Genomic DNA, 19,269 nt, shown 5'->3' with positions numbered 1-19,269 from the left:
TCTGTGAGCTTCTCAGTGACATTCAGCCATCCAGGTATCCCGCCTGCAGTAGACGGAATGTGGCAATGGAACGCTGGCTGCGCATGTCATAATAGGCTCTGAGCCTTTATATACCTGCGCACAGCAGCAGCCACCTTCAGTCTGCTGCTGGACAGCCAGCAGCAGCAGCAGCAGGAGAGGTAATTAATCAGCAACCCTCCTGCTAAGGGTAGACAGCTGCTCGTTCCACCCCCCCCCGCCTTAATTGGTTCTCCTCCCTTCCAACGGTGTTGAGGCGGGTGGGAACAGCCGGGGGTTGAGGGTACTGTGCTAAAAGAGGTGGAGTTATGCAGATCTAAAACGCGTGGATTGCAGCAGCAGCAAGCCGAAAAGTGCAGGCATGTGAGGGATCTAGAGGTTGACAGCATGTCTTCTTAACGGGAGTCCAGGTGGCCATCTCCACAAATGGACTTTTCAGAATCCTTGGGTGGCACCGTAGTCGGAAACCAATTCTGGTTATCGCTTCTCGGCCTTTTGGCTAATATCAAGTGTAGTATCTGTTCTTATCAGTTTAATATCTGATACGTCCCCTATCTGGGGACCATATATTAAATGGATTTTTAGAACAGGGAGATGGAAAAAGAGCTTGCTCTGTCCACTCCACGCATTGACCTGGTATTGCAGTATCTCCAGGACCGGTGCACCCCTTCTTTAATGCAGTTTCTAAAATCAGAAAGAATTGAATTCAATGCTTTTTGTTCATTTTGCTTGTTTGTCGGATTTTGGGATGGACTCTTTGGCTTTGCTTTTCTTCTCCTCATTGGATTTTTCATGTTAAAAGTTGCAGAAGCCAGATGACAAGCTCATTTTGGTTCAACTTCAGCAACTGTGCATTGCATTGCCATGTAATGTAATGTAATGCAATGCTATCTATCTAGCTCTCCCTCTATACTTCCTTTTGGATAAACAGACATATTAGGCAAGCATTTTGGAGCTTTCACCTAAATAACTACAGGTGGTGAGATAAGCTGCACAATATAATTGACCTTTCAGTATATTGTTGCACACACACCATCTATTTAGCAAATGCCCTTGTTATCAACAGCAGCCTTTTAAACTCACCTGAGCTAACAGGTATGTGAGCTGGTTACTCTGCTGCGCTTAAAATTTCTTTTTTGGTTTGCTACAATGCCTTTTCTAAAACGTTGTCTCCCTCTGCTGGAACACTGACTTCTTTCATTTAATGCCTGCAGACTATAAAAGAGAAACCAACCCAAAAAGTTTGGTTGATTAGTCTGTGGCATTCTTTTAAACTGTTGCTTATGGCGGTCTCTGTGAGCTTCTCAGTGACATTCAGCCATCCAGGTATCCCGCCTGCAGTAGACGGAATGTGGCAATGGAACGCTGGCTGCGCGTGTCATAATAGGCTCTGAGCCTTTATATACCTGCGCACAGCAGCAGCCACCTTCAGTCTGCTGCTGGACAGCCAGCAGCAGCAGCAGCAGGAGAGGTAATTAATCAGCAACCCTCCTGCTAAGGGTAGACAGCTGCTCGTTCCACCCCCCCCCGCCTTAATTGGTTCTCCTCCCTTCCAACGGTGTTGAGGCGGGTGGGAACAGCCGGGGGTTGAGGGTACTGTGCTAAAAGAGGTGGAGTTATGCAGATCTAAAACGCGTGGATTGCAGCAGCAGCAAGCCGAAAAGTGCAGGCATGTGAGGGATCTAGAGGTTGACAGCATGTCTTCTTAACGGGAGTCCAGGTGGCCATCTCCACAAATGGACTTTTCAGAATCCTTGGGTGGCACCGTAGTCGGAAACCAATTCTGGTTATCGCTTCTCGGCCTTTTGGCTAAGATCAAGTGTAGTATCTGTTCTTATCAGTTTAATATCTGATACGTCCCCTATCTGGGGACCATATATTAAATGGATTTTTAGAACAGGGAGATGGAAAAAGAGCTTGCTCTGTCCACTCCACGCATTGACCTGGTATTGCAGTATCTCCAGGACCGGTGCACCCCTTCTTTAATGCAGTTTCTAAAATCAGAAAGAATTGAATTCAATGCTTTTTGTTCATTTTGCTTGTTTGTCGGATTTTGGGATGGACTCTTTGGCTTTGCTTTTCTTCTCCTCATTGGATTTTTCATGTTAAAAGTTGCAGAAGCCAGATGACAAGCTCATTTTGGTTCAACTTCAGCAACTGTGCATTGCATTGCCATGTAATGTAATGTAATGCAATGCTATCTATCTAGCTCTCCCTCTATACTTCCTTTTGGATAAACAGACATATTAGGCAAGCATTTTGGAGCTTTCACCTAAATAACTACAGGTGGTGAGATAAGCTGCACAATATAATTGACCTTTCAGTATATTGTTGCACACACACCATCTATTTAGCAAATGCCCTTGTTATCAACAGCAGCCTTTTAAACTCACCTGAGCTAACAGGTATGTGAGCTGGTTACTCTGCTGCGCTTAAAATTTCTTTTTTGGTTTGCTACAATGCCTTTTCTGAAACGTTGTCTCCCTCTGCTGGAACACTGACTTCTTTCATTTAATGCCTGCAGACTATAAAAGAGAAACCAACCCAAAAAGTTTGGTTGATTAGTCTGTGGCATTCTTTTAAACTGTTGCTTATGGCGGTCTCTGTGAGCTTCTCAGTGACATTCAGCCATCCAGGTATCCCGCCTGCAGTAGACGGAATGTGGCAATGGAACGCTGGCTGCGCGTGTCATAATAGGCTCTGAGCCTTTATATACCTGCGCACAGCAGCAGCCACCTTCAGTCTGCTGCTGGACAGCCAGCAGCAGCAGCAGCAGGAGAGGTAATTAATCAGCAACCCTCCTGCTAAGGGTAGACAGCTGCTCGTTCCACCCCCCCCCCCGCCTTAATTGGTTCTCCTCCCTTCCAACGGTGTTGAGGCGGGTGGGAACAGCCGGGGGGTGAGGGTACTGTGCTAAAAGAGGTGGAGTTATGCAGATCTAAAACGCGTGGATTGCAGCAGCAGCAAGCCGAAAAGTGCAGGCATGTGAGGGATCTAGAGGTTGACAGCATGTCTTCTTAACGGGAGTCCAGGTGGCCATCTCCACAAATGGACTTTTCAGAATCCTTGGGTGGCACCGTAGTCGGAAACCAATTCTGGTTATCGCTTCTCGGCCTTTTGGCTAAGATCAAGTGTAGTATCTGTTCTTATCAGTTTAATATCTGATACGTCCCCTATCTGGGGACCATATATTAAATGGATTTTTAGAACAGGGAGATGGAAAAAGAGCTTGCTCTGTCCACTCCACGCATTGACCTGGTATTGCAGTATCTCCAGGACCGGTGCACCCCTTCTTTAATGCAGTTTCTAAAATCAGAAAGAATTGAATTCAATGCTTTTTGTTCATTTTGCTTGTTTGTCGGATTTTGGGATGGACTCTTTGGCTTTGCTTTTCTTCTTCTCATTGGATTTTTCATGTTAAAAGTTGCAGAAGCCAGATGACAAGCTCATTTTGGTTTAACTTCAGCAACTGTGCATTGCATTGCCATGTAATGTAATGTAATGCAATGCAATCTATCTAGCTCTCCCTCTATACTTCCTTTTGGATAAACAGACATATTAGGCAAGCATTTTGGAGCTTTCACCTAAATAACTACAGGTGGTGAGATAAGCTGCACAATATAATTGACCTTTCAGTATATTGTTGCACACACACCATCTATTTAGCAAATGCCCTTGTTATCAACAGCAGCCTTTTAAACTCACCTGAGCTAACAGGTATGTGAGCTGGTTACTCTGCTGCGCTTAAAATTTCTTTTTTGGTTTGCTACAATGCCTTTTCTGAAACGTTGTCTCCCTCTGCTGGAACACTGACTTCTTTCATTTAATGCCTGCAGACTATAAAAGAGAAACCAACCCAAAAAGTTTGGTTGATTAGTCTGTGGCATTCTTTTAAACTGTTGCTTATGGCGGTCTCTGTGAGCTTCTCAGTGACATTCAGCCATCCAGGTATCCCGCCTGCAGTAGACGGAATGTGGCAATGGAACGCTGGCTGCGCGTGTCATAATAGGCTCTGAGCCTTTATATACCTGCGCACAGCAGCAGCCACCTTCAGTCTGCTGCTGGACAGCCAGCAGCAGCAGCAGGAGAGGTAATTAATCAGCAACCCTCCTGCTAAGGGTAGACAGCTGCTCGTTCCACCCCCCCCCGCCTTAATTGGTTCTCCTCCCTTCCAACGGTGTTGAGGCGGGTGGGAACAGCCGGGGGTTGAGGGTACTGTGCTAAAAGAGGTGGAGTTATGCAGATCTAAAACGCGTGGATTGCAGCAGCAGCAAGCCGAAAAGTGCAGGCATGTGAGGGATCTAGAGGTTGACAGCATGTCTTCTTAACGGGAGTCCAGGTGGCCATCTCCACAAATGGACTTTTCAGAATCCTTGGGTGGCACCGTAGTCGGAAACCAATTCTGGTTATCGCTTCTCGGCCTTTTTGCTAAGATCAAGTGTAGTATCTGTTCTTATCAGTTTAATATCTGATACGTCCCCTATCTGGGGACCATATATTAAATGGATTTTTAGAACAGGGAGATGGAAAAAGAGCTTGCTCTGTCCACTCCACGCATTGACCTGGTATTGCAGTATCTCCAGGACCGGTGCACCCCTTCTTTAATGCAGTTTCTAAAATCAGAAAGAATTGAATTCAATGCTTTTTGTTCATTTTGCTTGTTTGTCGGATTTTGGGATGGACTCTTTGGCTTTGCTTTTCTTCTCCTCATTGGATTTTTCATGTTAAAAGTTGCAGAAGCCAGATGACAAGCTCATTTTGGTTCAACTTCAGCAACTGTGCATTGCATTGCCATGTAATGTAATGTAATGCAATGCTATCTATCTAGCTCTCCCTCTATACTTCCTTTTGGATAAACAGACATATTAGGCAAGCATTTTGGAGCTTTCACCTAAATAACTACAGGTGGTGAGATAAGCTGCACAATATAATTGACCTTTCAGTATATTGTTGCACACACACCATCTATTTAGCAAATGCCCTTGTTATCAACAGCAGCCTTTTAAACTCACCTGAGCTAACAGGTATGTGAGCTGGTTACTCTGCTGCGCTTAAAATTTCTTTTTTGGTTTGCTACAATGCCTTTTCTGAAACGTTGTCTCCCTCTGCTGGAACACTGACTTCTTTCATTTAATGCCTGCAGACTATAAAAGAGAAACCAACCCAAAAAGTTTGGTTGATTAGTCTGTGGCATTCTTTTAAACTGTTGCTTATGGCGGTCTCTGTGAGCTTCTCAGTGACATTCAGCCATCCAGGTATCCCGCCTGCAGTAGACGGAATGTGGCAATGGAACGCTGGCTGCGCGTGTCATAATAGGCTCTGAGCCTTTATATACCTGCGCACAGCAGCAGCCACCTTCAGTCTGCTGCTGGACAGCCAGCAGCAGCAGCAGCAGGAGAGGTAATTAATCAGCAACCCTCCTGCTAAGGGTAGACAGATGCTCGTTCCACCCCCCCCCCCCCGCCTTAATTGGTTCTCCTCCCTTCCAACGGTGTTGAGGCGGGTGGGAACAGCCGGGGGTTGAGGGTACTGTGCTAAAAGAGGTGGAGTTATGCAGATCTAAAACGCGTGGATTGCAGCAGCAGCAAGCCGAAAAGTGCAGGCATGTGAGGGATCTAGAGGTTGACAGCATGTCTTCTTAACGGGAGTCCAGGTGGCCATCTCCACAAATGGACTTTTCAGAATCCTTGGGTGGCACCGTAGTCGGAAACCAATTCTGGTTATCGCTTCTCGGCCTTTTGGCTAATATCAAGTGTAGTATCTGTTCTTATCAGTTTAATATCTGATACGTCCCCTATCTGGGGACCATATATTAAATGGATTTTTAGAACAGGGAGATGGAAAAAGAGCTTGCTCTGTCCACTCCACGCATTGACCTGGTATTGCAGTATCTCCAGGACCGGTGCACCCCTTCTTTAATGCAGTTTCTAAAATCAGAAAGAATTGAATTCAATGCTTTTTGTTCATTTTGCTTGTTTGTCGGATTTTGGGATGGACTCTTTGGCTTTGCTTTTCTTCTCCTCATTGGATTTTTCATGTTAAAAGTTGCAGAAGCCAGATGACAAGCTCATTTTGGTTCAACTTCAGCAACTGTGCATTGCATTGCCATGTAATGTAATGTAATGCAATGCTATCTATCTAGCTCTCCCTCTATACTTCCTTTTGGATAAACAGACATATTAGGCAAGCATTTTGGAGCTTTCACCTAAATAACTACAGGTGGTGAGATAAGCTGCACAATATAATTGACCTTTCAGTATATTGTTGCACACACACCATCTATTTAGCAAATGCCCTTGTTATCAACAGCAGCCTTTTAAACTCACCTGAGCTAACAGGTATGTGAGCTGGTTACTCTGCTGCGCTTAAAATTTCTTTTTTGGTTTGCTACAATGCCTTTTCTAAAACGTTGTCTCCCTCTGCTGGAACACTGACTTCTTTCATTTAATGCCTGCAGACTATAAAAGAGAAACCAACCCAAAAAGTTTGGTTGATTAGTCTGTGGCATTCTTTTAAACTGTTGCTTATGGCGGTCTCTGTGAGCTTCTCAGTGACATTCAGCCATCCAGGTATCCCGCCTGCAGTAGACGGAATGTGGCAATGGAACGCTGGCTGCGCGTGTCATAATAGGCTCTGAGCCTTTATATACCTGCGCACAGCAGCAGCCACCTTCAGTCTGCTGCTGGACAGCCAGCAGCAGCAGCAGCAGGAGAGGTAATTAATCAGCAACCCTCCTGCTAAGGGTAGACAGCTGCTCGTTCCACCCCCCCCCGCCTTAATTGGTTCTCCTCCCTTCCAACGGTGTTGAGGCGGGTGGGAACAGCCGGGGGTTGAGGGTACTGTGCTAAAAGAGGTGGAGTTATGCAGATCTAAAACGCGTGGATTGCAGCAGCAGCAAGCCGAAAAGTGCAGGCATGTGAGGGATCTAGAGGTTGACAGCATGTCTTCTTAACGGGAGTCCAGGTGGCCATCTCCACAAATGGACTTTTCAGAATCCTTGGGTGGCACCGTAGTCGGAAACCAATTCTGGTTATCGCTTCTCGGCCTTTTGGCTAAGATCAAGTGTAGTATCTGTTCTTATCAGTTTAATATCTGATACGTCCCCTATCTGGGGACCATATATTAAATGGATTTTTAGAACAGGGAGATGGAAAAAGAGCTTGCTCTGTCCACTCCACGCATTGACCTGGTATTGCAGTATCTCCAGGACCGGTGCACCCCTTCTTTAATGCAGTTTCTAAAATCAGAAAGAATTGAATTCAATGCTTTTTGTTCATTTTGCTTGTTTGTCGGATTTTGGGATGGACTCTTTGGCTTTGCTTTTCTTCTCCTCATTGGATTTTTCATGTTAAAAGTTGCAGAAGCCAGATGACAAGCTCATTTTGGTTCAACTTCAGCAACTGTGCATTGCATTGCCATGTAATGTAATGTAATGCAATGCTATCTATCTAGCTCTCCCTCTATACTTCCTTTTGGATAAACAGACATATTAGGCAAGCATTTTGGAGCTTTCACCTAAATAACTACAGGTGGTGAGATAAGCTGCACAATATAATTGACCTTTCAGTATATTGTTGCACACACACCATCTATTTAGCAAATGCCCTTGTTATCAACAGCAGCCTTTTAAACTCACCTGAGCTAACAGGTATGTGAGCTGGTTACTCTGCTGCGCTTAAAATTTCTTTTTTGGTTTGCTACAATGCCTTTTCTGAAACGTTGTCTCCCTCTGCTGGAACACTGACTTCTTTCATTTAATGCCTGCAGACTATAAAAGAGAAACCAACCCAAAAAGTTTGGTTGATTAGTCTGTGGCATTCTTTTAAACTGTTGCTTATGGCGGTCTCTGTGAGCTTCTCAGTGACATTCAGCCATCCAGGTATCCCGCCTGCAGTAGACGGAATGTGGCAATGGAACGCTGGCTGCGCGTGTCATAATAGGCTCTGAGCCTTTATATACCTGCGCACAGCAGCAGCCACCTTCAGTCTGCTGCTGGACAGCCAGCAGCAGCAGCAGCAGGAGAGGTAATTAATCAGCAACCCTCCTGCTAAGGGTAGACAGCTGCTCGTTCCACCCCCCCCCCCGCCTTAATTGGTTCTCCTCCCTTCCAACGGTGTTGAGGCGGGTGGGAACAGCCGGGGGGTGAGGGTACTGTGCTAAAAGAGGTGGAGTTATGCAGATCTAAAACGCGTGGATTGCAGCAGCAGCAAGCCGAAAAGTGCAGGCATGTGAGGGATCTAGAGGTTGACAGCATGTCTTCTTAACGGGAGTCCAGGTGGCCATCTCCACAAATGGACTTTTCAGAATCCTTGGGTGGCACCGTAGTCGGAAACCAATTCTGGTTATCGCTTCTCGGCCTTTTGGCTAAGATCAAGTGTAGTATCTGTTCTTATCAGTTTAATATCTGATACGTCCCCTATCTGGGGACCATATATTAAATGGATTTTTAGAACAGGGAGATGGAAAAAGAGCTTGCTCTGTCCACTCCACGCATTGACCTGGTATTGCAGTATCTCCAGGACCGGTGCACCCCTTCTTTAATGCAGTTTCTAAAATCAGAAAGAATTGAATTCAATGCTTTTTGTTCATTTTGCTTGTTTGTCGGATTTTGGGATGGAATCTTTGGCTTTGCTTTTCTTCTTCTCATTGGATTTTTCATGTTAAAAGTTGCAGAAGCCAGATGACAAGCTCATTTTGGTTTAACTTCAGCAACTGTGCATTGCATTGCCATGTAATGTAATGTAATGCAATGCTATCTATCTAGCTCTCCCTCTATACTTCCTTTTGGATAAACAGACATATTAGGCAAGCATTTTGGAGCTTTCACCTAAATAACTACAGGTGGTGAGATAAGCTGCACAATATAATTGACCTTTCAGTATATTGTTGCACACACACCATCTATTTATCAAATGCCCTTGTTATCAACAGCAGCCTTTTAAACTCACCTGAGCTAACAGGTATGTGAGCTGGTTACTCTGCTGCGCTTAAAATTTCTTTTTTGGTTTGCTACAATGCCTTTTCTGAAACGTTGTCTCCCTCTGCTGGAACACTGACTTCTTTCATTTAATGCCTGCAGACTATAAAAGAGAAACCAACCCAAAAAGTTTGGTTGATTAGTCTGTGGCATTCTTTTAAACTGTTGCTTATGGCGGTCTCTGTGAGCTTCTCAGTGACATTCAGCCATCCAGGTATCCCGCCTGCAGTAGACGGAATGTGGCAATGGAACGCTGGCTGCGCGTGTCATAATAGGCTCTGAGCCTTTATATACCTGCGCACAGCAGCAGCCACCTTCAGTCTGCTGCTGGACAGCCAGCAGCAGCAGCAGGAGAGGTAATTAATCAGCAACCCTCCTGCTAAGGGTAGACAGCTGCTCGTTCCACCCCCCCCCGCCTTAATTGGTTCTCCTCCCTTCCAACGGTGTTGAGGCGGGTGGGAACAGCCGGGGGTTGAGGGTACTGTGCTAAAAGAGGTGGAGTTATGCAGATCTAAAACGCGTGGATTGCAGCAGCAGCAAGCCGAAAAGTGCAGGCATGTGAGGGATCTAGAGGTTGACAGCATGTCTTCTTAACGGGAGTCCAGGTGGCCATCTCCACAAATGGACTTTTCAGAATCCTTGGGTGGCACCGTAGTCGGAAACCAATTCTGGTTATCGCTTCTCGGCCTTTTGGCTAAGATCAAGTGTAGTATCTGTTCTTATCAGTTTAATATCTGATACGTCCCCTATCTGGGGACCATATATTAAATGGATTTTTAGAACAGGGAGATGGAAAAAGAGCTTGCTCTGTCCACTCCACGCATTGACCTGGTATTGCAGTATCTCCAGGACCGGTGCACCCCTTCTTTAATGCAGTTTCTAAAATCAGAAAGAATTGAATTCAATGCTTTTTGTTCATTTTGCTTGTTTGTCGGATTTTGGGATGGACTCTTTGGCTTTGCTTTTCTTCTCCTCATTGGATTTTTCATGTTAAAAGTTGCAGAAGCCAGATGACAAGCTCATTTTGGTTCAACTTCAGCAACTGTGCATTGCATTGCCATGTAATGTAATGTAATGCAATGCTATCTATCTAGCTCTCCCTCTATACTTCCTTTTGGATAAACAGACATATTAGGCAAGCATTTTGGAGCTTTCACCTAAATAACTACAGGTGGTGAGATAAGCTGCACAATATAATTGACCTTTCAGTATATTGTTGCACACACACCATCTATTTAGCAAATGCCCTTGTTATCAACAGCAGCCTTTTAAACTCACCTGAGCTAACAGGTATGTGAGCTGGTTACTCTGCTGCGCTTAAAATTTCTTTTTTGGTTTGCTACAATGCCTTTTCTGAAACGTTGTCTCCCTCTGCTGGAACACTGACTTCTTTCATTTAATGCCTGCAGACTATAAAAGAGAAACCAACCCAAAAAGTTTGGTTGATTAGTCTGTGGCATTCTTTTAAACTGTTGCTTATGGCGGTCTCTGTGAGCTTCTCAGTGACATTCAGCCATCCAGGTATCCCGCCTGCAGTAGACGGAATGTGGCAATGGAACGCTGGCTGCGCGTGTCATAATAGGCTCTGAGCCTTTATATACCTGCGCACAGCAGCAGCCACCTTCAGTCTGCTGCTGGACAGCCAGCAGCAGCAGCAGCAGGAGAGGTAATTAATCAGCAACCCTCCTGCTAAGGGTAGACAGATGCTCGTTCCACCCCCCCCCCCCGCCTTAATTGGTTCTCCTCCCTTCCAACGGTGTTGAGGCGGGTGGGAACAGCCGGGGGTTGAGGGTACTGTGCTAAAAGAGGTGGAGTTATGCAGATCTAAAACGCGTGGATTGCAGCAGCAGCAAGCCGAAAAGTGCAGGCATGTGAGGGATCTAGAGGTTGACAGCATGTCTTCTTAACGGGAGTCCAGGTGGCCATCTCCACAAATGGACTTTTCAGAATCCTTGGGTGGCACCGTAGTCGGAAACCAATTCTGGTTATCGCTTCTCGGCCTTTTGGCTAAGATCAAGTGTAGTATCTGTTCTTATCAGTTTAATATCTGATACGTCCCCTATCTGGGGACCATATATTAAATGGATTTTTAGAACAGGGAGATGGAAAAAGAGCTTGCTCTGTCCACTCCACGCATTGACCTGGTATTGCAGTATCTCCAGGACCGGTGCACCCCTTCTTTAATGCAGTTTCTAAAATCAGAAAGAATTGAATTCAATGCTTTTTGTTCATTTTGCTTGTTTGTCGGATTTTGGGATGGACTCTTTGGCTTTGCTTTTCTTCTCCTCATTGGATTTTTCATGTTAAAAGTTGCAGAAGCCAGATGACAAGCTCATTTTGGTTCAACTTCAGCAACTGTGCATTGCATTGCCATGTAATGTAATGTAATGCAATGCTATCTATCTAGCTCTCCCTCTATACTTCCTTTTGGATAAACAGACATATTAGGCAAGCATTTTGGAGCTTTCACCTAAATAACTACAGGTGGTGAGATAAGCTGCACAATATAATTGACCTTTCAGTATATTGTTGCACACACACCATCTATTTAGCAAATGCCCTTGTTATCAACAGCAGCCTTTTAAACTCACCTGAGCTAACAGGTATGTGAGCTGGTTACTCTGCTGCGCTTAAAATTTCTTTTTTGGTTTGCTACAATGCCTTTTCTGAAACGTTGTCTCCCTCTGCTGGAACACTGACTTCTTTCATTTAATGCCTGCAGACTATAAAAGAGAAACCAACCCAAAAAGTTTGGTTGATTAGTCTGTGGCATTCTTTTAAACTGTTGCTTATGGCGGTCTCTGTGAGCTTCTCAGTGACATTCAGCCATCCAGGTATCCCGCCTGCAGTAGACGGAATGTGGCAATGGAACGCTGGCTGCGCGTGTCATAATAGGCTCTGAGCCTTTATATACCTGCGCACAGCAGCAGCCACCTTCAGTCTGCTGCTGGACAGCCAGCAGCAGCAGCAGCAGGAGAGGTAATTAATCAGCAACCCTCCTGCTAAGGGTAGACAGATGCTCGTTCCACCCCCCCCCCCCCCCGCCTTAATTGGTTCTCCTCCCTTCCAACGGTGTTGAGGCGGGTGGGAACAGCCGGGGGTTGAGGGTACTGTGCTAAAAGAGGTGGAGTTATGCAGATCTAAAACGCGTGGATTGCAGCAGCAGCAAGCCGAAAAGTGCAGGCATGTGAGGGATCTAGAGGTTGACAGCATGTCTTCTTAACGGGAGTCCAGGTGGCCATCTCCACAAATGGACTTTTCAGAATCCTTGGGTGGCACCGTAGTCGGAAACCAATTCTGGTTATCGCTTCTCGGCCTTTTGGCTAAGATCAAGTGTAGTATCTGTTCTTATCAGTTTAATATCTGATACGTCCCCTATCTGGGGACCATATATTAAATGGATTTTTAGAACAGGGAGATGGAAAAAGAGCTTGCTCTGTCCACTCCACGCATTGACCTGGTATTGCAGTATCTCCAGGACCGGTGCACCCCTTCTTTAATGCAGTTTCTAAAATCAGAAAGAATTGAATTCAATGCTTTTTGTTCATTTTGCTTGTTTGTCGGATTTTGGGATGGACTCTTTGGCTTTGCTTTTCTTCTCCTCATTGGATTTTTCATGTTAAAAGTTGCAGAAGCCAGATGACAAGCTCATTTTGGTTCAACTTCAGCAACTGTGCATTGCATTGCCATGTAATGTAATGTAATGCAATGCTATCTATCTAGCTCTCCCTCTATACTTCCTTTTGGATAAACAGACATATTAGGCAAGCATTTTGGAGCTTTCACCTAAATAACTACAGGTGGTGAGATAAGCTGCACAATATAATTGACCTTTCAGTATATTGTTGCACACACACCATCTATTTAGCAAATGCCCTTGTTATCAACAGCAGCCTTTTAAACTCACCTGAGCTAACAGGTATGTGAGCTGGTTACTCTGCTGCGCTTAAAATTTCTTTTTTGGTTTGCTACAATGCCTTTTCTGAAACGTTGTCTCCCTCTGCTGGAACACTGACTTCTTTCATTTAATGCCTGCAGACTATAAAAGAGAAACCAACCCAAAAAGTTTGGTTGATTAGTCTGTGGCATTCTTTTAAACTGTTGCTTATGGCGGTCTCTGTGAGCTTCTCAGTGACATTCAGCCATCCAGGTATCCCGCCTGCAGTAGACGGAATGTGGCAATGGAACGCTGGCTGCGCGTGTCATAATAGGCTCTGAGCCTTTATATACCTGCGCACAGCAGCAGCCACCTTCAGTCTGCTGCTGGACAGCCAGCAGCAGCAGCAGCAGGAGAGGTAATTAATCAGCAACCCTCCTGCTAAGGGTAGACAGCTGCTCGTTCCACCCCCCCCCCGCCTTAATTGGTTCTCCTCCCTTCCAACGGTGTTGAGGCGGGTGGGAACAGCCGGGGGTTGAGGGTACTGTGCTAAAAGAGGTGGAGTTATGCAGATCTAAAACGCGTGGATTGCAGCAGCAGCAAGCCGAAAAGTGCAGGCATGTGAGGGATCTAGAGATTGACAGCATGTCTTCTTAACGGGAGTCCAGGTGGCCATCTCCACAAATGGACTTTTCAGAATCCTTGGGTGGCACCGTAGTCGGAAACCAATTCTGGTTATCGCTTCTCGGCCTTTTGGCTAAGATCAAGTGTAGTATCTGTTCTTATCAGTTTAATATCTGATACGTCCCCTATCTGGGGACCATATATTAAATGGATTTTTAGAACAGGGAGATGGAAAAAGAGCTTGCTCTGTCCACTCCACGCATTGACCTGGTATTGCAGTATCTCCAGGACCGGTGCACCCCTTCTTTAATGCAGTTTCTAAAATCAGAAAGAATTGAATTCAATGCTTTTTGTTCATTTTGCTTGTTTGTCGGATTTTGGGATGGACTCTTTGGCTTTGCTTTTCTTCTCCTCATTGGATTTTTCATGTTAAAAGTTGCAGAAGCCAGATGACAAGCTCATTTTGGTTCAACTTCAGCAACTGTGCATTGCATTGCCATGTAATGTAATGTAATGCAATGCTATCTATCTAGCTCTCCCTCTATACTTCCTTTTGGATAAACAGACATATTAGGCAAGCATTTTGGAGCTTTCACCTAAATAACTACAGGTGGTGAGATAAGCTGCACAATATAATTGACCTTTCAGTATATTGTTGCACACACACCATCTATTTAGCAAATGCCCTTGTTATCAACAGCAGCCTTTTAAACTCACCTGAGCTAACAGGTATGTGAGCTGGTTACTCTGCTGCGCCTAAAATTTCTTTTTTGGTTTGCTACAATGCCTTTTCTGAAACGTTGTCTCCCTCTGCTGGAACACTGACTTCTTTCATTTAATGCCTGCAGACTATAAAAGAGAAACCAACCCAAAAACTTTGGTTGATTAGTCTGTGGCATTCTTTTAAACTGTTGCTTATGGCGGTCTCTGTGAGCTTCTCAGTGACATTCAGCCATCCAGGTATCCCGCCTGCAGTAGACGGAATGTGGCAATGGAACGCTGGCTGCGCGTGTCATAATAGGCTCTGAGCCTTTATATACCTGCGCACAGCAGCAGCCACCTTCAGTCTGCTGCTGGACAGCCAGCAGCAGCAGCAGCAGGAGAGGTAATTAATCAGCAACCCTCCTGCTAAGGGTAGACAGCTGCTCGTTCCACCCCCCCCCCCACCTTAATTGGTTCTCCTCCCTTCCAACGGTGTTGAGGCGGGTGGGAACAGCCGGGGGTTGAGGGTACTGTGCTAAAAGAGGTGGAGTTATGCAGATCTAAAACGCGTGGATTGCAGCAGCAGCAAGCCGAAAAGTGCAGGCATGTGAGGGATCTAGAGGTTGACAGCATGTCTTCTTAACGGGAGTCCAGGTGGCCATCTCCACAAATGGACTTTTCAGAATCCTTGGGTGGCACCGTAGTCGGAAACCAATTCTGGTTATCGCTTCTCGGCCTTTTGGCTAAGATCAAGTGTAGTATCTGTTCTTATCAGTTTAATATCTGATACGTCCCCTATCTGGGGACCATATATTAAATGGATTTTTAGAACAGGGAGATGGAAAAAGAGCTTGCTCTGTCCACTCCACGCATTGACCTGGTATTGCAGTATCTCCAGGACCGGTGCACCCCTTCTTTAATGCAGTTTCTAAAATCAGAAAGAATTGAATTCAATGCTTTTTATTAATTTTGCTTGTTTGTCGGATTTTGGGATGGACTCTTTGGCTTTGCTTTTCTTCTCCTCATTGGATTTTTCATGTTAAAAGTTGCAGAAGCCAGATGACAAGCTCATTTTGGTTCAACTTCAGCAACTGTGCATTGCATTGCCATGTAATGTAATGTAATGCAATGCTATCTATCTAGCTCTCCCTCTATACTTCCTTTTGGATAAACAGACATATTAGGCAAGCATTTTGGAGCTTTCACCTAAATAACTACAGGTGGTGAGATAAGCTGCACAATATAATTGACCTTTCAGTATATTGTTGCACACACACCATCTATTTAGCAAATGCCCTTGTTATCAACAGCAGCCTTTTAAACTCACCTGAGCTAACAGGTATGTGAGCTGGTTACTCTGCTGCGCTTAAAATTTCTTTTTTGGTTTGCTACAATGCCTTTTCTGAAACGTTGTCTCCCTCTGCTGGAACACTGACTTCTTTCATTTAATGCCTGCAGACTATAAAAGAGAAACCAACCCAAAAAGTTTGGTTGATTAGTCTGTGGCATTCTTTTAAACTGTTGCTTATGGCGGTCTCTGTGAGCTTCTCAGTGACATTCAGCCATCCAGGTATCCCGCCTGCAGTAGACGGAATGTGGCAATGGAACGCTGGCTGCGCGTGTCATAATAGGCTCTGAGCCTTTATATACCTGCGCACAGCAGCAGCCACCTTCAGTCTGCTGCTGGACAGCCAGCAGCAGCAGCAGCAGGAGAGGTAATTAATCAGCAACCCTCCTGCTAAGGGTAGACAGCTGCTCGTTCCACCCCCCCCCCGCCTTAATTGGTTCTCCTCCCTTCCAACGGTGATGAGGCGGGTGGGAACAGCCGGGGGTTGAGGGTACTGTGCTAAAAGAGGTGGAGTTATGCAGATCTAAAACGCGTGGATTGCAGCAGCAGCAAGCCGAAAAGTGCAGGCATGTGAGGGATCTAGAGGTTGACAGCATGTCTTCTTAACGGGAGTCCAGGTGGCCATCTCCACAAATGGACTTTTCAGAATCCTTGGGTGGCACCGTAGTCGGAAACCAATTCTGGTTATCGCTTCTCGGCCTTTTGGCTAAGATCAAGTGTAGTATCTGTTCTTATCAGTTTAATATCTGATACGTCCCCTATCTGGGGACCATATATTAAATGGATTTTTAGAACAGGGAGATGGAAAAAGAGCTTGCTCTGTCCACTCCACGCATTGACCTGGTATTGCAGTATCTCCAGGACCGGTGCACCCCTTCTTTAATGCAGTTTCTAAAATCAGAAAGAATTGAATTCAATGCTTTTTGTTCATTTTGCTTGTTTGTCGGATTTTGGGATGGACTCTTTGGCTTTGCTTTTCTTCTCCTCATTGGATTTTTCATGTTAAAAGTTGCAGAAGCCAGATGACAAGCTCATTTTGGTTCAACTTCAGCAACTGTGCATTGCATTGCCATGTAATGTAATGTAATGCAATGCTATCTATCTAGCTCTCCCTCTATACTTCCTTTTGGATAAACAGACATATTAGGCAAGCATTTTGGAGCTTTCACCTAAATAACTACAGGTGGTGAGATAAGCTGCACAATATAATTGACCTTTCAGTATATTGTTGCACACACACCATCTATTTAGCAAATGCCCTTGTTATCAACAGCAGCCTTTTAAACTCACCTGAGCTAACAGGTATGTGAGCTGGTTACTCTGCTGCGCCTAAAATTTCTTTTTTGGTTTGCTACAATGCCTTTTCTGAAACGTTGTCTCCCTCTGCTGGAACACTGACTTCTTTCATTTAATGCCTGCAGACTATAAAAGAGAAACCAACCCAAAAAGTTTGGTTGATTAGTCTGTGGCATTCTTTTAAACTGTTGCTTATGGCGGTCTCTGTGAGCTTCTCAGTGACATTCAGCCATCCAGGTATCCCGCCTGCAGTAGACGGAATGTGACAATGGAACGCTGGCTGCGCGTGTCATAATAGGCTCTGAGCCTTTATATACCTGCGCACAGCAGCAGCCACCTTCAGTCTGCTGCTGGACAGCCAGCAGCAGCAGCAGCAGGAGAGGTAATTAATCAGCAACCCTCCTGCTAAGGGTAGACAGCTGCTCGTTCCACCCCCCCCCCCCACCTTAATTGGTTCTCCTCCCTTCCAACGGTGTTGAGGCGGGTGGGAACAGCCGGGGGTTGAGGGTACTGTGCTAAAAGAGGTGGAGTTATGCAGATCTAAAACGCGTGGATTGCAGCAGCAGCAAGCCGAAAAGTGCAGGCATGTGAGGGATCTAGAGGTTGACAGCATGTCTTCTTAACGGGAGTCCAGGTGGCCATCTCCACAAATGGACTTTTCAGAATCCTTGGGTGGCACCGTAGTCGGAAACCAATTCTGGTTATCGCTTCTCGGCCTTTTGGCTAAGATCAAGTGTAGTATCTGTTCTTATCAGTTTAATATCTGATACGTCCCCTATCTGGGGACCATATATTAAATGGATTTTTAGAACAGGGAGATGGAAAAAGAGCTTGCTCTGTCCACTCCACGCATTGACCTGGTATTGCAGTATCTCCAGGACCGGTGCACCCCTTCTTTAATGCAGTTTCTAAAATCAGAAAGAATTGAATTCAATGCTTTTTGTTCATTTTGCTTGTTTGTCGGATTTTGGGATGGACTCTTTGGCTTTGCTTTTCTTCTCCTCATTGGATTTTTCATGTTAAAAGTTGCAGAAGCCAGATGACAAGCTCATTTTGGTTCAACTTCAGCAACTGTGCATTGCATTGCCATGTAATGTAATGTAATGCAATGCTATCTATCTAGCTCTCCCTCTATACTTCCTTTTGGATAAACAGACATATTAGGCAAGCATTTTGGAGCTTTCACCTAAATAACTACAGGTGGTGAGATAAGCTGCACAATATAATTGACCTTTCAGTATATTGTTGCACACACACCATCTATTTAGCAAATGCCCTTGTTATCAACAGCAGCCTTTTAAACTCACCTGAGCTAACAGGTATGTGAGCTGGTTACTCTGCTGCGCTTAAAATTTCTTTTTTGGTTTGCTACAATGCCTTTTCTGAAACGTTGTCTCCCTCTGCTGGAACACTGACTTCTTTCATTTAATGCCTGCAGACTATAAAAGAGAAACCAACCCAAAAAGTTTGGTTGATTAGTCTGTGGCATTCTTTTAAACTGTTGCTTATGGCGGTCTCTGTGAGCTTCTCAGTGACATTCAGCCATCCAGGTATCCCGCCTGCAGTAGACGGAATGTGGCAATGGAACGCTGGCTGCGCGTGTCATAATAGGCTCTGAGCCTTTATATACCTGCGCACAGCAGCAGCCACCTTCAGTCTGCTGCTGGACAGCCAGCAGCAGCAGCAGCAGGAGAGGTAATTAATCAGCAACCCTCCTGCTAAGGGTAGACAGCTGCTCGTTCCACCCCCCCCCCCGCCTTAATTGGTTCTCCTCCCTTCCAACGGTGTTGAGGCGGGTGGGAACAGCCGGGGGTTGAGGGTACTGTGCTAAAAGAGGTGGAGTTATGCAGATCTAAAACGCGTGGATTGCAGCAGCAGCAAGCCGAAAAGTGCAGGCATGTGAGGGATCTAGAGGTTGACAGCATGTCTTCTTAACGGGAGTCCAGGTGGCCATCTCCACAAATGGACTTTTCAGAATCCTTGGGTGGCACCGTAGTCGGAAACCAATTCTGGTTATCGCTTCTCGGCCTTTTGGCTAAGATCAAGTGTAGTATCTGTTCTTATCAGTTTAATATCTGATACGTCCCCTATCTGGGGACCATATATTAAATGGATTTTTAGAACAGGGAGATGGAAAAAGAGCTTGCTCTGTCCACTCCACGCATTGACCTGGTATTGCAGTATCTCCAGGACCGGTGCACCCCTTCTTTAATGCAGTTTCTAAAATCAGAAAGAATTGAATTCAATGCTTTTTGTTCATTTTGCTTGTTTGTCGGATTTTGGGATGGACTCTTTGGCTTTGCTTTTCTTCTCCTCATTGGATTTTTCATGTTAAAAGTTGCAGAAGCCAGATGACAAGCTCATTTTGGTTCAACTTCAGCAACTGTGCATTGCATTGCCATGTAATGTAATGTAATGCAATGCTAT

At 45.2% G+C, this 19,269-nt stretch overlaps 15 non-coding genes across 15 annotated transcripts; all 15 read left to right on the top strand.

The window, feature by feature from the left end:
• Nucleotides 1-497: 497 nt before the first annotated feature.
• On the top strand, nt 498-688 carry LOC141185426 (U2 spliceosomal RNA). The gene has a single exon (XR_012260090.1). It is a non-coding gene; the product is annotated as a U2 spliceosomal RNA (small nuclear RNA).
• A 1,119-nt stretch (nt 689-1,807) lies between these two features.
• On the top strand, nt 1,808-1,998 carry LOC141186681 (U2 spliceosomal RNA). Its single transcript, XR_012260936.1, has one exon. It is a non-coding gene; the product is annotated as a U2 spliceosomal RNA (small nuclear RNA).
• A 1,121-nt stretch (nt 1,999-3,119) lies between these two features.
• LOC141186679 (U2 spliceosomal RNA) lies at nt 3,120-3,310 on the top strand. The gene has a single exon (XR_012260935.1). It is a non-coding gene; the product is annotated as a U2 spliceosomal RNA (small nuclear RNA).
• Nucleotides 3,311-4,426: 1,116 nt separating this feature from the next.
• Nucleotides 4,427-4,617, top strand: LOC141185273 (U2 spliceosomal RNA). Its single transcript, XR_012259951.1, has one exon. It is a non-coding gene; the product is annotated as a U2 spliceosomal RNA (small nuclear RNA).
• A 1,123-nt stretch (nt 4,618-5,740) lies between these two features.
• LOC141185425 (U2 spliceosomal RNA) lies at nt 5,741-5,931 on the top strand. The gene has a single exon (XR_012260089.1). It is a non-coding gene; the product is annotated as a U2 spliceosomal RNA (small nuclear RNA).
• A 1,119-nt stretch (nt 5,932-7,050) lies between these two features.
• Nucleotides 7,051-7,241, top strand: LOC141186677 (U2 spliceosomal RNA). The gene has a single exon (XR_012260933.1). It is a non-coding gene; the product is annotated as a U2 spliceosomal RNA (small nuclear RNA).
• Nucleotides 7,242-8,362: 1,121 nt separating this feature from the next.
• On the top strand, nt 8,363-8,553 carry LOC141186676 (U2 spliceosomal RNA). The gene has a single exon (XR_012260932.1). It is a non-coding gene; the product is annotated as a U2 spliceosomal RNA (small nuclear RNA).
• A 1,116-nt stretch (nt 8,554-9,669) lies between these two features.
• Nucleotides 9,670-9,860, top strand: LOC141186675 (U2 spliceosomal RNA). Its single transcript, XR_012260931.1, has one exon. It is a non-coding gene; the product is annotated as a U2 spliceosomal RNA (small nuclear RNA).
• A 1,122-nt stretch (nt 9,861-10,982) lies between these two features.
• Nucleotides 10,983-11,173, top strand: LOC141186674 (U2 spliceosomal RNA). Its single transcript, XR_012260930.1, has one exon. It is a non-coding gene; the product is annotated as a U2 spliceosomal RNA (small nuclear RNA).
• Nucleotides 11,174-12,298: 1,125 nt separating this feature from the next.
• On the top strand, nt 12,299-12,489 carry LOC141186673 (U2 spliceosomal RNA). Its single transcript, XR_012260929.1, has one exon. It is a non-coding gene; the product is annotated as a U2 spliceosomal RNA (small nuclear RNA).
• Nucleotides 12,490-13,609: 1,120 nt separating this feature from the next.
• Nucleotides 13,610-13,800, top strand: LOC141186672 (U2 spliceosomal RNA). The gene has a single exon (XR_012260928.1). It is a non-coding gene; the product is annotated as a U2 spliceosomal RNA (small nuclear RNA).
• A 1,121-nt stretch (nt 13,801-14,921) lies between these two features.
• On the top strand, nt 14,922-15,112 carry LOC141186671 (U2 spliceosomal RNA). Its single transcript, XR_012260927.1, has one exon. It is a non-coding gene; the product is annotated as a U2 spliceosomal RNA (small nuclear RNA).
• A 1,120-nt stretch (nt 15,113-16,232) lies between these two features.
• Nucleotides 16,233-16,423, top strand: LOC141186670 (U2 spliceosomal RNA). The gene has a single exon (XR_012260926.1). It is a non-coding gene; the product is annotated as a U2 spliceosomal RNA (small nuclear RNA).
• A 1,122-nt stretch (nt 16,424-17,545) lies between these two features.
• On the top strand, nt 17,546-17,736 carry LOC141186668 (U2 spliceosomal RNA). Its single transcript, XR_012260925.1, has one exon. It is a non-coding gene; the product is annotated as a U2 spliceosomal RNA (small nuclear RNA).
• Nucleotides 17,737-18,857: 1,121 nt separating this feature from the next.
• Nucleotides 18,858-19,048, top strand: LOC141186667 (U2 spliceosomal RNA). The gene has a single exon (XR_012260924.1). It is a non-coding gene; the product is annotated as a U2 spliceosomal RNA (small nuclear RNA).
• Nucleotides 19,049-19,269: the final 221 nt, after the last annotated feature.

The sequence above is a fragment of the Phyllobates terribilis genome, unplaced genomic scaffold (genome assembly GCF_046119375.1).
Source record: "Phyllobates terribilis strain yellow unplaced genomic scaffold, ASM4611937v1 Scaffold_40__1_contigs__length_11209783, whole genome shotgun sequence".
Classification (NCBI taxonomy): Eukaryota; Metazoa; Chordata; class Amphibia; order Anura; family Dendrobatidae; genus Phyllobates; species Phyllobates terribilis.
Note: the sequence above shows the minus strand (reverse complement) of the source record. Positions and strands in the feature narration are given on the sequence as shown.